The 13,548-nt window shown below is 41.2% G+C and overlaps 1 non-coding gene across 1 annotated transcript; it reads right to left on the bottom strand.

The window, feature by feature from the left end:
• Window positions 1-11,412: 11,412 nt before the first annotated feature.
• On the bottom strand, window positions 11,413-11,521 carry LOC120107607. Its single transcript, XR_005509316.1, has one exon. It is a non-coding gene; the product is annotated as a small nucleolar RNA R71 (small nucleolar RNA).
• Between the last annotated feature and the right edge of the window lie 2,027 nt (window positions 11,522-13,548).

Here is a 13,548-nt window from a genome sequence, read left to right as displayed (position 1 = left end):
GGAAATGTATATGTTGTAGACCTTAAAGATCTTGCAAAACATAACCAATGTCTAGTTGTTAATGAAACTAAGGATAATGATGCTAGTTGGTTGTGGCACCGTAAGTTAGGTCATGCAAGCATGGACACAATAACTAAACTAGTTAAAAGAGATTCCGTGATAGGTTTGCCAAAATTAAAATTTGAAAAGAACAAAATATGTGAAGCATGTCAATTTGGCAAACAATCTAGGAACTCATTTAAATCCATAAAATGTGTCTCTACCTCTAGGCCTCTAGAATTATTACACATGGACCTATTCGGACCAACTAGAACAACAAGCCTAGGTGAAAATAAATATGGTCTAGTTATTGTAGATGATTATTCTAGGTACACATGGGTCATGTTGCTAGCACATAAGGATCAAGCATTTTCTGTTTTTAAGAAATTCCATAAAGAAGTAACCAATGCTAGAGATACCTCAGTAATAGCTATTAGAAGTGACCATGGTACCGAATTCGAAAATCAGTCATTTGAGGAATTTTGTAGTAAAAAGGGGATAACCCATAATTTTTCTGCACCTAGGACACCACAACAAAATGGAGTTGTGGAGAGGAAAAATAGAACTCTAGAGGAAATGGCTAGAACTATGTTATGTGAAAGTAACCTCCCTAAGTACTTTTGGGGAGAAGCCATTAATACTTCTTGTCATATATTAAATAGAGTTCTATTGAGACCCATCATAAAGAAAACACCTTATGAACTTTGGAAAAACAGAAAACCAAAAGTTAATTACTTTCATGTTTTTGGATGTAGGTGTTTTGTTCATAATAATGGGAAAGATAATCTAGGTAAATTTGACTCTAAATCTGATGAGGAAATTTTCTTAGGCTACTCTACAACTAGCAAAGCCTATAGAGTCTTTAACAAAAGAACCTTAGTTATAGAAGAATCTATACATGTTATATTTGATGATTCTAGTGACATCTCCTCTAGTAAGAAAGATAATTTTGATGATGATGTTGAAATTCTTGAAGAAAAGATAGATGAGATGGCATTACAAGATGATAATCAAAAGTTGAGTGAAGGAGCATCATCAAGCCAAGAGGCTATTGTGGATCATGGGCTAACTAAAGCTTGGAGGTATGCTCACGGGCATCCTAAGGAACTAATTCTAGATGATCCATCTCAACCGGTTAGGACTAGAGCATCCCTTAGGAATTTGAATAACCATCTAGCTTTTGTCTCACACTTTGAGCCCAAACATATAGAAGAAGCCGAAAATGATGTAAATTGGATAAATGCAATGCAAGAAGAACTAAACCAATTTACTAGAAACAAAGTGTGGAATCTAGTTGAGAGACCTTCTGAATATCCAATTATAGGTACTAAATGGAATTATAAAAATAAACTTGATGAAAATGGAACTATTATAAGGAATAAGGCTAGACTAGTAGCAAAGGGTTATAATCAAGAAGAAGGTATAGATTTTGATGAAACATTTGCTCCTGTAGCTAGACTTGAGGCTATTAGACTATTATTAGCATATGCATGCTCTAAGGACTTCAAACTATTTTAAATGGATGTAAAAAGTGCATTTTTAAATGGGTATATTAATGAAGAGGTATATGTAGAACAACCTCCTGGTTTTGAAAATCATCAATACCCTAATCATGTTTATAAATTGAACAAAGCACTTTATGGTTTGAAACAAGCACCTAGAGCATGGTATGAGAGACTTAGCAAATTCCTATTAGAACATGAGTTCTCTAGGGGTAATGTAGATACAACTCTATTTCTGAAAAAGAAAAACCAAGATATGCTGTTAGTACAGATTTATGTTGATGATATTATTTTCGGTGCTACTAACAATCGTCTCTGCGAAGAATTTGCTAACTTGATGCAGAGTGAATTTGAGATGAGCATGATGGGAGAGCTGACTTACTTCCTTGGACTCCAAATCAAACAATCTGAAGGAGGCATCTTCATCAATCAAGCCAAATATATCAAGGAGATGCTCAAGAAGTTTGATATGGAGGGAAACAAATCAATCAGCACCCCCATGAGTTCATCATGCAAATTAGACCAAGATGAATCAGGTAAACCTGTAGATCAGAAACTGTATCGAGGTATGATAGGATCCTTATTGTATCTTACTGCAAGTAGACCTGATATTATGTTTAGTGTTTGCATGTGTGCTAGATATCAGGCTAATCCTAAAGAATCACATCTAGTTGCAGTTAAGAGAATTTTTAAATATTTAATAGGAACTAAGAATATAGGGCTATGGTACTTTAAAGAATCTAGCCTAAACTTAATAGGATACACAGATTCAGACTTCGCTGGATGTAAGCTTGATAGAAAAAGTACCAGCGGGTCATGTCAATTTCTAGGAGAAAACCTTATCTCATGGTTTAGCAAGAAACAAAACTCGGTTGCATTATCTACTGCTGAAGCTGAATATGTTGCAGCCGGGAGTTGTTGTGCTCAAATCTTGTGGATTAAACAACAACTAGAAGATTATGGCATTAAACAAGATAAAATTCCCATTAATTGTGATAATACAAGTGCCATTAATCTAACTAAAAATCCAATTCAGCATTCAAGAACTAAACATATTGAGATACGACATCACTTCATAAGAGATCATGTATTGAATGGTGATGTGACACTCCAATTTGTTTGTACTGATGATCAATTAGCAGATATTTTTACAAAACCCCTAAGTGAAGAGAGGTTTAGTGTGCTTAGGAGGGGATTAGGAGTGATTGATCCATCCTAGTGGTAGTTTCCACTAGATTCATTGATTTTGATGATTAGTTTGTGGTTAAAATAGAGTTTCTCTTCAATGATCATCAAATCAGATCTTAATTTAGTGATTTTCCCTCGTTTGGCACAAACGAAGCATGATTTTTAGGTGCGTGCCAAAGTTAGAGACGACTCGAGTAAGTTTCAGAGTCGGCTCCTAAGGGGGAGTCGACTCGCGCATTTGCGGGAGTCGACTCGCATAGATGGCAGCAGAGGGGGAGTCGACTCACATATAGTCGGGAGTCGACTTTTTAACCCTAGATTTGTCGTTTCGAAAACACTTCTTTCTCAAGCCGCCACTGTTCACAAGCCCTAGAGCCGACTCCTAGGTCGTCCCCAATCCTTCCCAAGGCTTTTTCCAATCGATTCTTCATCGGTCTTTGGGTTTTCATCCCTTCCTAGGTCGTCCCCGGTCGGTCCCAAGCCTTCTCCGTCGACCTTTCCTACAGGCGCATAAGGAGAGTCGACTCGCGCATATTCTGGAGTTGACTCGAGGTCGAGTCGACTCGCGACTCAGTGGAGTCGACTCGCAGTCGGGATCCGACTTTTTAACCCTAGATTTGTCGTTTCGAAAACACTTCTTTCTCAAGCCGCCACTGTTCACAAGCCCTAGAGCCGACTCCTAGGTCGTCCCCAATCCTTCCCAAGGCTTTTTCCAATCGATTCTTCACCGGTCTTTGGGTTTTCATCCCTTCCTAGGTCGTCCCCGGTCGGTCCCAAGCCTTCTCCGTCGACCTTTCTCCGTCCTTTAGTTTTTTTTATCCCGTCTAGGTCATTATGCCGCGTAAGACCGTAGTCCGGAAGAGGTCCCGACCCGAGGCCAGTCCCGAGCGGCGCTCCAAGGCGCGGCACGATCCCGCGAGGCCACCACCTCCGGCTCGTTCCCCGCCTAGGGCAGTTCCCGTGAGGCCATTGGCCGGGAAGGCCGTCACCACCGGGAGATATGTCGACTTCGACTATCTCTCTCGGGAAGGGTTCACCATAGGTGATAGGCTTAGGGTCCAGGACTTAGAGTTTTTCCTTACATTAGACCTCCCCACTTACCCTGGCCTTGTTAGAGAGTTTTACGGTACCGTCCATCGGGGAGATGGGGGTATCGAGGGCACAGTAGCCGGTGTCCCTCTGTTCGTTACGGAGGATCTCATTGCCCACATCCTCCACCTTCCACAAGTAGGGGTGGCTCCCACACACCCTGAGGACAGGGTTGAGGCCCTTACGGCCGTTCTAGGGCATCCACCCCAGTCACCTCTAGACGAGGTATCCGCTAGCTCACTACCGATTGAGGTGCGGATCCTCTTGAGTATATTGTCTAGGTCCATCTTTCCTAAGACAGGGAGATTTGATTTTGTAAATGAGAGAGACCTAGCTCTGATGTTTTATATTCTTCAGGACACTCCAATCAACTTCCCCAAACTCATCTATAGGTATCTGTGTGAGCCCCTAGATAGACCTAGGCTCACACTCCCATACGGCATGCTATTCACTCTTCTGTTTAGGGAGTACGAGATTCCCATTCCTGAGGGGGAACCCTTTCGCGCATTGCGATGGACTGATCGCACGCGTGCAGGGACCCTACACAGGATGGGGTTTCGGAAGAGAGAGGGGATCTGGGTTAGGAAGTCTACCCTCACCACACAGACCACCAGACCTTCCTCCAGTCCTGAGCCAGGCTCTGACTTTCCAGACTTACCAGATCTTCCATCCACTCCTGCTCCTACCACCTCCGCTGGACCTTCCTCCTCGGCTCCACCATCCATGGAGGTCCGCATTGATTCTGAGCAGCTCCGGGAGCTGCGGCAGGAGATAGTTCGAGATCTGAGGGATGAGTTGCTTCGGGAGCTCCGAGGTTCGGTGCCTACTCCCTCTCCTGCGCCCACATCTTCCGCATTGGTCTCTTTCCTGACAGCCGTGACAGACATGACGGCTGAGGTGCGGCAAGAGATATACAACATGAGGACCTTGATACAGGCCCAGTTCCACAGCATGAGTGAGGTCACGAGCACCACTCGACGGATGCGGGATGACATCGGCCGTGACATGTCCACCACCACCGCAGGGGCCGAGCGCTTGTCGAATGTGCTCATCGACAAGCTGGACGGACTGCAGAAGTCAATACTCGAGCTGGATACGACACAGAGCAGGGCCATCCAGGCCATCATTCGCCAGCTAGAGAACGTGACCAATGCGGTCCAATCACTCGTGGAGCGCATGCCTCGAGGAGATACATCCTCGAGAGGAGGAGCCACATCCTCGAGAGGAGGAGTCACATCCTCGAGAGGAGGAGATACATCCTCGAGAGGAGGACCTACATCCTCGAGGAGACCGTAGCTACTTTTTGTATTTTGCTTTGACATGTATTGCTTTACGTTACTTATTGTATTCTGAAATGTACTTACATACAAATTAATACAATGAGTAGCCGCATTTTTCTTCAATAATGTGCCTTTTGATCTATGGTTGATTGTGTGTTCTGTTTACCTCCTTTTTGATATGATGACAAAAAGGGGGAGAAATATGTATAAAATATGTAAAAGGGAGAAAAATATGTATAAAATATGTAAAAGGAATCAATGGAAATCAATAAAAAGCTAAACTCTTAAAACACACAAATTTGTTCTAAGTGGATTCGGTACCTCGAGGCTCATTATCTCTCTTTTGGGGCTCCTAATGGAGTAATCTCCAGAATCTATTCAAGGGATATTCGGAGATTAGCTGAATCCTACTCAAGAACAAATTGACAGATTTTTCCTCTAAAAACCAAAATTTCAGTTCAAAAACTTCAAAGCATTAAAAGGAAATTCAAAGAATCAAAACAAAGTAGAATGCATATGTTGAGGGGGAGAATCTGAAATTTTAAGAAAGCTAAATCATTAATTATATATAAGCCAAACAATTGAATGCATGATATGAAGGCTTATATAATTCCAAATGAAAGGGGGAGCTTTAACTCCGAAATTTATTGTTTCACTCCTTTCAAGCTTGGATAAATTGAATTACCAGACATTTGAATTCATTTATGGATTTTATTTGATTGTTTATTGTGCAATTCACTTTACATATACTCAATGTTTTGTCATCATCAAAAAGGGGGAGATTGTGGAGTGATTGATTAAAACCCTATTTGATTTTGATGAGCTCAAAGCATTTGAGTATATTTCTTGTTTACTAATGAATTTAATTAAGTGTTTCAGTGAAAATCTTGTCTAAGTGTCTCAAGACTTGGTTCATAATTTTTGGATAAGTTAAGAAGTCAGCTTGAACCAAAGTCTGAGACTCGAGTCGACTCCAGAGTATCACGAGTCGACTCCAAGCGTATCAAGTTCACTGGCACGAGCTCGAGTCGACTCCGGATCAGTACGAGTCGACTCCGACTGAGAACAGACAGACGAACAGAAAGCTTCAACTCAGAACCTGTCAACGAGTCGACTCCCGAAGTGTGCGAGTCGACTCCGATGTTCACCGAGTCGACTCCAGGGTAGTAAGAGTCGACTCCAAGAGGAATACAAAGAAAAAGTCAGAGAGCAGTTTTCGGGTCTGAGATTCGAGTCGACTCCAGTGGAACGCGAGTCGACTCCGATGGTTAGCATGTCGACTCCAAAGACAGCAAGAGTCGACTCTCAGCAGTACACAAAGAAAAAGTCAGAGGGCAGATTCTGGACTCTGAGATTCGAGTCGACTCCCGCATTACGCGAGTCGACTCCGAGACTCCGCGACCACAAAGAAGACAGAAGACTAAGTTACTGCCTCTGAGATTCGAGTCGACTCCCAGACAGCTAGAGTCGACTCCAAGGCAGCTTCACATCAAAAGGGCAGAAGACCAAGTTTCGGAAACTGAGAGCCGAGTCGGCTCCGAGGAAGCTCGAGTCGACTCCAAGACTGGACGAGCCAAAAGACAGAAGATAGGGAGTTCGGGCTCTGAGCGCCGAGTCGACTCCCAGGACAGTCGAGTCGACTCGACTGGACCAAATTCAAAAATACGTCCACGGACTTCATGGGATGAGCCGACTCCGAGAAAGCCAAGTCAGCTCCAGAAGTTGGCGAGTCGACTCCCAGTCGTGAAGGCAACTTTGATTCAAATCTGGAACAGTTGCAGAGTCGACTCCGGAAAAGTATGAGTCGACTCCCGCTACAGACGAGTCGACTTTTGTCAGACTGTACAGAGTGTGCAGAACGGGCAGAAAAAGCTCTCTAACGGCTAGTTTCCGTGGGGGTTGGTTTAAATAGCCACATAGGACTGTAGCAAGGCAGAGAACAACCATTCCACTCCAAGTATTCAAGCATTCAACTCTGCAACTTGTTCTTCAACGAGAAAAAGGGAAGATCTGCATTTACTGCATCCACCTACATCTTCCCAGCAATTAAAGAAGCTCCTCCTGCATTCAAGTCGACTACACATTCAAGAGGAGACCGAAGTTTAAGAAGCAATTCCTTTTCTCCAACTTAAAAGCGTTTGAGGGCTTCTAAACTCCTTTTAGATTATATTGTCTTTCATCTGCTTTTGAGAAGCTTGTTTTTCTGTTTGTCTATTCTATTTACAACTTGTATTTGCTTGATTCAATCGGGGGATTGAATCAAGGGTACAGAGGTTAGTTGGTGAGCCTAGTTATTAAAACCAACGTGTGTAAGGGTTTGATTGTGATCCCGGAAAAACAATCAGGGTGGTTCTAGTCGGTAAGCCTGGGAAAACCGACCGAGTTCGTTGTGAGCTCGTAAAACAACAAGTTTGGTTGTGAGCTTGGAAAACAACCGGCTGTAATCCAAGGGGGTTATAGTGAATTCCCAAGTGAGACTTGGGGAGTGGACGTAGGAGCAAGGGTTAGCTCCGAACCACTATAAAACTTGGTGTTTATGTTTGATTGTCTCTCTTCTTCTTCCTCTCTTATCACTCACAGCACATAGCATTTAATTAAACAACTTGCAATAGTTTTAATTAGTCATCCACAACGTTTTAAATATCCAAATTATTTTAAAACCCAATTCACCCCCTCCCCCCTCTTGGGTTGTCTATCTGGGCAACACTCAGCATATAATCTTTACATAAAAAATTAATTTTTAGAGTACAAGATTTTCAATTATAGAAGCTTGATTATTAGTACATGATATAATATATGTCTACCAATATAGAATTCAAATTATTTAATACATTTGATCAAAATAAATTTCTAAATCAATGTAGATGAACCATCCATTCAGACTCTCCCAGCTTTTACAGCTATGGCTATTATTGGCCCGTGGCTAGCCCGAGAAGTGACTTGATCTTGACTATAACATGCCGCCCATCGACATGTGGCAATGATCACCCCACTGGAGGCCTGAAAGAAAATTATTGATGAGAGCACAAAAGTGCGATCTACATACCACTTAAATTAGTCTTATTGTTAACAGATGATGATAATTTCGTCGAGTTAATATTATACTTTTGTTTCGTATAGGTTATCGTAAATCAGAAATAAAATGCATATTTGATACAGATTTGGTTCAGGAAGATGCATAGCCCAAGCTGTGCGCACCTGATCTCGCCATGGCCTAGTCGAGCCCATCATCTCGCAAGCATCTCTGCGTGCAAGCCGCATCCTCTCAACCAGATTTCACCCACCTCAACCATTTACGAGTCCAAAGAACTGTGATCTTTCCCCCGAATCAGGATATGTGATCTGATCTCCCGCACCTAATCTCCAGCTCCTCTCACGCGTGCATCCCGTATTTCCGCTCACCCAAATTTCTTCCGCCCGTTTAAGGCGCCTCCCAGCTTCCCATCTTCACCGCATTCCCATTTCTTTGTGGTCGAAAGAAGGAAACAGCGCCAAGGATCCATGATCTGCTCTTCTCCTGCGATCAGCTCCAGCGCCCGAGCCCGTGAAGCCTCCTAGCATCCCGTCTCCACCGTGTCCGCTTCTCCCGCGCTCTCAGCCATCTGCCGGACCCGCATCCGAGCTCCTCATGAACGCACGCCTCCGTCCGCGATCACAGAGCGGATTAACGCCCCAGCTGCCGCAGCTCTCATCCCTTTTCATAGCAGCATCCCGTGATTACCTCCCGGATCAGTGATCCGTTCTTCTTCAACCCGCTCCACGTGCATCCAGCCATTCGTGAGGTCCACAGCAGCGAATTCGTGATCTAATTTTCAGCATTCAAAGCTTCCGGATCCGCATCCCAGATTCCAGTGTCCGTTTTGATTAGCTTGGAAGGTTATTTGGAGGGGTTTTGATTGTATAAAAAGGGGGGAAGAACAGAGGAGCCGGGGCCATCGAAGAAGAAGAACAGGGGGGCGTCGGGCTGCTGCAGAGTTTTCAAACAAAAAAAAAAGAGAAGAAGGAAACAGGGTATGCCCTGTTTTCGAAAAGAAAAATAAAAAAAAGGGAAATAAGAGAGGGAAAGGCTAGTGCTTTTGTAATGGGAGGCTAACACCTTTGGTCAAGGGTGATGGAAGAACCCTTGATAGTTTGCTTTCTTCAAGTAAAATTCTGAACGATTATTTTCTTTAATTTACATCTATTATATGCTCTTGGTTCTTGCATACTTATTTGTTAGATAGATCTTGTACGGTTTATATTTATTGATGCATGGGTTGTTTCGATTTTTGATTTATCATAGACGTAACCGGCACGATAAATACTTGAATATTGAATTCATGTTTTCAAAGTATATATTCCATGCTTAGAACTATTCTATCTAATTAATCCTTAATCAAGAATCGCAAAAATTTAATTGTTGAAAATTATATTATCCAGGAGGAATCCAGATTCCTAGCCTTCTCTATATTCTTGAACGTTGTTTAATTATCTATTATTCTCTGCTTTTAATTTTTGAAGACCAACTAAAAATCACATCTAAAAAATTACGCTAATAATCTATAGATCGTTCCCTGAGGAATCGACCTCGGACTTCCGAGTTATACTACTTGTGCGATTCTCCTACACTTGGGAGAACAGTTTCATTTTTGCATCAAGTTTTTGACGCCGTTGCCGGAGAACGGCTGAGTTATTAGTATAATTTTAGATTTAATTAGTACCTTAGTAGTTAGTATTTGTCTTTTGAAAAAAAAAAAAACTCTTTACTACTATTTTTAGCTCCCTACATAGTCTGCATCAAACTCTGATATCATAGATATTAGCCGTCTGATTTGACTCAAATATGGTCAGCTAGTGCAAGACAAATTGTTCAATAATCTGAACGGTCTGATTGACATTCGGAGACTTTTAAGACCATTATATTAATATAAAACCTTGCTGCTTTCTGTTTTAAATTTTCTGCATTTAATTTTTTTTAGAATCAGAATTTTATTGTTACTATATCTCATTATCCCTTGTTGCTAATTGAAAATCAATAAAAAAAAATTTTGAGAAAAGATCAAGGGTGATTATTCAAAAATTTATAAAAAAAAGAGAAAAAATCTAAAATTTCAAATTTCAAATTTCAAACTTCAATTCATAAAATTTTTTAAAAAAATAAATAATTTGCTTGATCACCTATTCAATGAAATTTAATGTCATGTCATAAAACATTAAAAAAAAAATCTCTTGATTGTTGCATATAGTATAAGCATCAGCATAAAATATTTTAAGGGCAGAACCCATTTAAAAAGATAAGGTCGGGATTTCATCACTCGTCCTTAGCCCAAAAAATCACCCCAGTGCATAAATATCCTAAGCTTAACTAAAATCAACTAGACGTTGGCCCCTAAGGACATTCGAGCTCAATAGGACGAAGACCACCGAAAGTTGCACCAATTTCGCTCTGTGGCTTAGTTGATGTCTAGGCAAGCTTTGTCCCTATAAGGAAGACAGTTCATCTGTTCGAGGCAAGTGGGTTTTAAGTGGGACCTTTGCGAACGCATCGTGACCCCTCCACTTACCTGTGAGCTTACCTGGTCAACTCGGTTTATTAGACCGGATTGGAGGCTTAGGTGCCCTCTTCAAACCAGTTAGGAGCTGTCTAGAAATTTAAGAAAAATATTAGAAATTGAGGTGTAATGCTTTGTTGCATGTTTGATTGTGAATAGATTTTTATTTTAGGGTGTCCGTTTTAGGTTATCTTTAGTTAGTACTTATATTTAAAAATAAAATAAAATAAAATAAAATAAAATAAGAGAGGGAAATATTTTGCATGCTAAAGTGGAATAGGGACGACACTGGTCGATTAAGTCGTACAACTTTAGATCATCCCTTAGGACATACCCCTAAAATTCCTTCTCAATATCTTACACCTTGTGAGATGGCTGATTTTAATGAAGATGCGGGGAGTCACCACGATCGAGAACGTGAACCCCATGTTATGACCCTAAGACAATACTTACAACCGGCTAGGACTAGTCAACCTTCATGCATAATTTTTTTCTAATAATGTAGGACATTTTGACATCAAACCCGGGGTAATTCAATTGCTTCCCAAGTTTCACGGGTTAGAATCCGAGAGTCCGTATCTTCATTTAAAAGATTTTGAAGAATTAAGTATTACATTTAGAGTGCCAAACGTCACCGAGGATGTCCTCAAATTGACATTGTTCCCTTTCTCTCTAAAGGATAAGGCCAAAACGTGGCTAAACTCGTTGCGACCTAGATCAATAAGAACTTGGCAGATATGCAGAGAGAATTTTTGAAGAAGTTCTTTCCCACACAAAGGACCAACTTTTTAAAAAGACATATTAGCAATTTCCAACAAAAAGATAATGAAACATTTTATGAATGTTGGGAAAGATTTAAAGACCTTCTTCTCTCATGCCCTCATCACGGATTCAAAACTTGGAGAACCATTAGCTTCTTTTATGAAGGTTTATCTCCACAGTTGAAACAGTTTGTAGAGACCATGTGCAATGGTAGATTTTTAGAAAAACACCCTGATGAGGCGTGGGAATATTTGGATTCCCTTGCTGAGACTGCCCAACTTTGGGACAACGGGGATAGAAACACCAAGTCTTTACCTAAGCTTACTAGCTCTGTACAGGGAGGCCTTTACAACCTCAGAACTGAGGATGATCTTCATGCTAAAATGGCAGCCCTCACTAGGAAGGTAGAAGAAATTGAGCTTAGGAAGATTGAGCCTGTCAAGACTATAGAACTTAGAAATAAGTGTTGTGGTATCTGCGATATGTCGGATCATACTACTACAGATTGTCCCACCATACCAGTATTCAAAGAAGTCTTGCACGATCAAGCAAATGCTATGAACTCCTACCAAAAGCCTTATAACGATCCATACTCGAATACCTATAACCCTGGTTGGAAGAATCATCCAAACTTTAGGTGGAGAAACGATCATCCTCAACAGGCACACCATTCAGCTCCTCCACCTGCACATCCTACCTATGCACCATCACCTTCTCAAAAGCCAAATATCGAGGATACCTTGCAATCCATACAAACTTTTCTACAAGGTCAAGCTAATATCAATGCTCAAAATACTCGAAATTTTGAAGACATAAGGAACCAATTGTCAATGTTGACTACCGTCCTAAGTACCAAGAGAAGGGTAAGCTTCCAGCTCAATCCCAACCTAACCCACAAGTGCACGGTAGTAATAATACGGCTCCTTCTAGTTCGCATACAGAGCATGCAAAGAGCATCATGACTTTGCGTAATGGGAAAGTCATTGATCAAACCGTCCCATTGAGACCGCAGGTCACTTCTAATTCTGATGCTCCCAAAGTTGATGAAAGGGACAAAGAAGAAGTTGAGGTCCCAACTTCTACTAAGAAAGTTGAATGTCCTTTTCCTCCACCTTTTCCACAACGGTTAAAGCCGTTGCAAAAGCTCGAACCTAATTCTGAAATTCTTGAGCTTTTTAAACAAGTAAAGATCAACATACCTCTTCTTGATGCAATCAAACAAGTACCCTCATATGCCAAATTTTTGAAGGACTTGTGTACTGTCAAACGCCGACTAAATGTTAAGAAGAAGGCATTTTTAATTGAAAATGTGAGTGCTATTTTGCAGCACAACATTCTCCCTAAATATAAAGATCCAGGTTGCCCAACCATTTCATGCATCATAGGCGACTTTAGGATAGAGCGAGCATTGTTAGATTTAGGGGCGAGTGTGAATTTGTTGCCATATTCTGTATATGAGCAACTTGGTTTAGGTGAGTTGAAGCCAACCTCCGTCACTTTGCAATTAGCTGACAGGTCAGTTAAAATTCCAAGGAGAATTATCGAGGATGTATTAGTCCAAGTAGACAAGTTCTACTTTTCTGTCGATTTTATTATATTGGACACACATCCAGCTTCGAACTCACAGTCTCAGATTCCGGTCATTTTAGGACGTCCATTCCTTGCAACTTCTAATGCATTGATTAATTATAGGAATGGCGTCATGAAGTTTTCTTTTGGTAACATGACCTTAGAACTGAACATTTTTAATGTGTGCAAACAACCCAATGATTCCGAAGAGAGTAAGGAGGTTGATTGGGTTGAAACCATCGCAGAAGAATATTTGTTAGCTAAAACAATTAACGACCCATTCAATGATAGCTTAATTGATTGGTGTCCTAATGGAACCAATGATGATGATTTGTCAGGCACACCTATTGTGGATAATCTGGATATCAAGATGGTCAATGGGTGGAGACCAAAAGTAGGAGAATTTGAGGGATTGTCCGCCTCGAGAGGTGAAAATAGTACTATCCCATGAGCAAGCACCCAAGCTCGAATTGAAACCCTTACCAAAGGAACTTAAGTATGCTTTTCTTGGACCCGAAGATACTTTTTCTGTAATCATCTCGTCTGGACTTGATCATACCCAAGAAAGAAAATTAATTGATGTTTTAA

Source organism: Phoenix dactylifera, unplaced genomic scaffold (assembly GCF_009389715.1).
Source record: "Phoenix dactylifera cultivar Barhee BC4 unplaced genomic scaffold, palm_55x_up_171113_PBpolish2nd_filt_p 000921F, whole genome shotgun sequence".
NCBI classification, from domain to species: Eukaryota; Viridiplantae; Streptophyta; class Magnoliopsida; order Arecales; family Arecaceae; genus Phoenix; species Phoenix dactylifera.
This window is presented reverse-complemented; position numbering and strand designations above follow the sequence as displayed.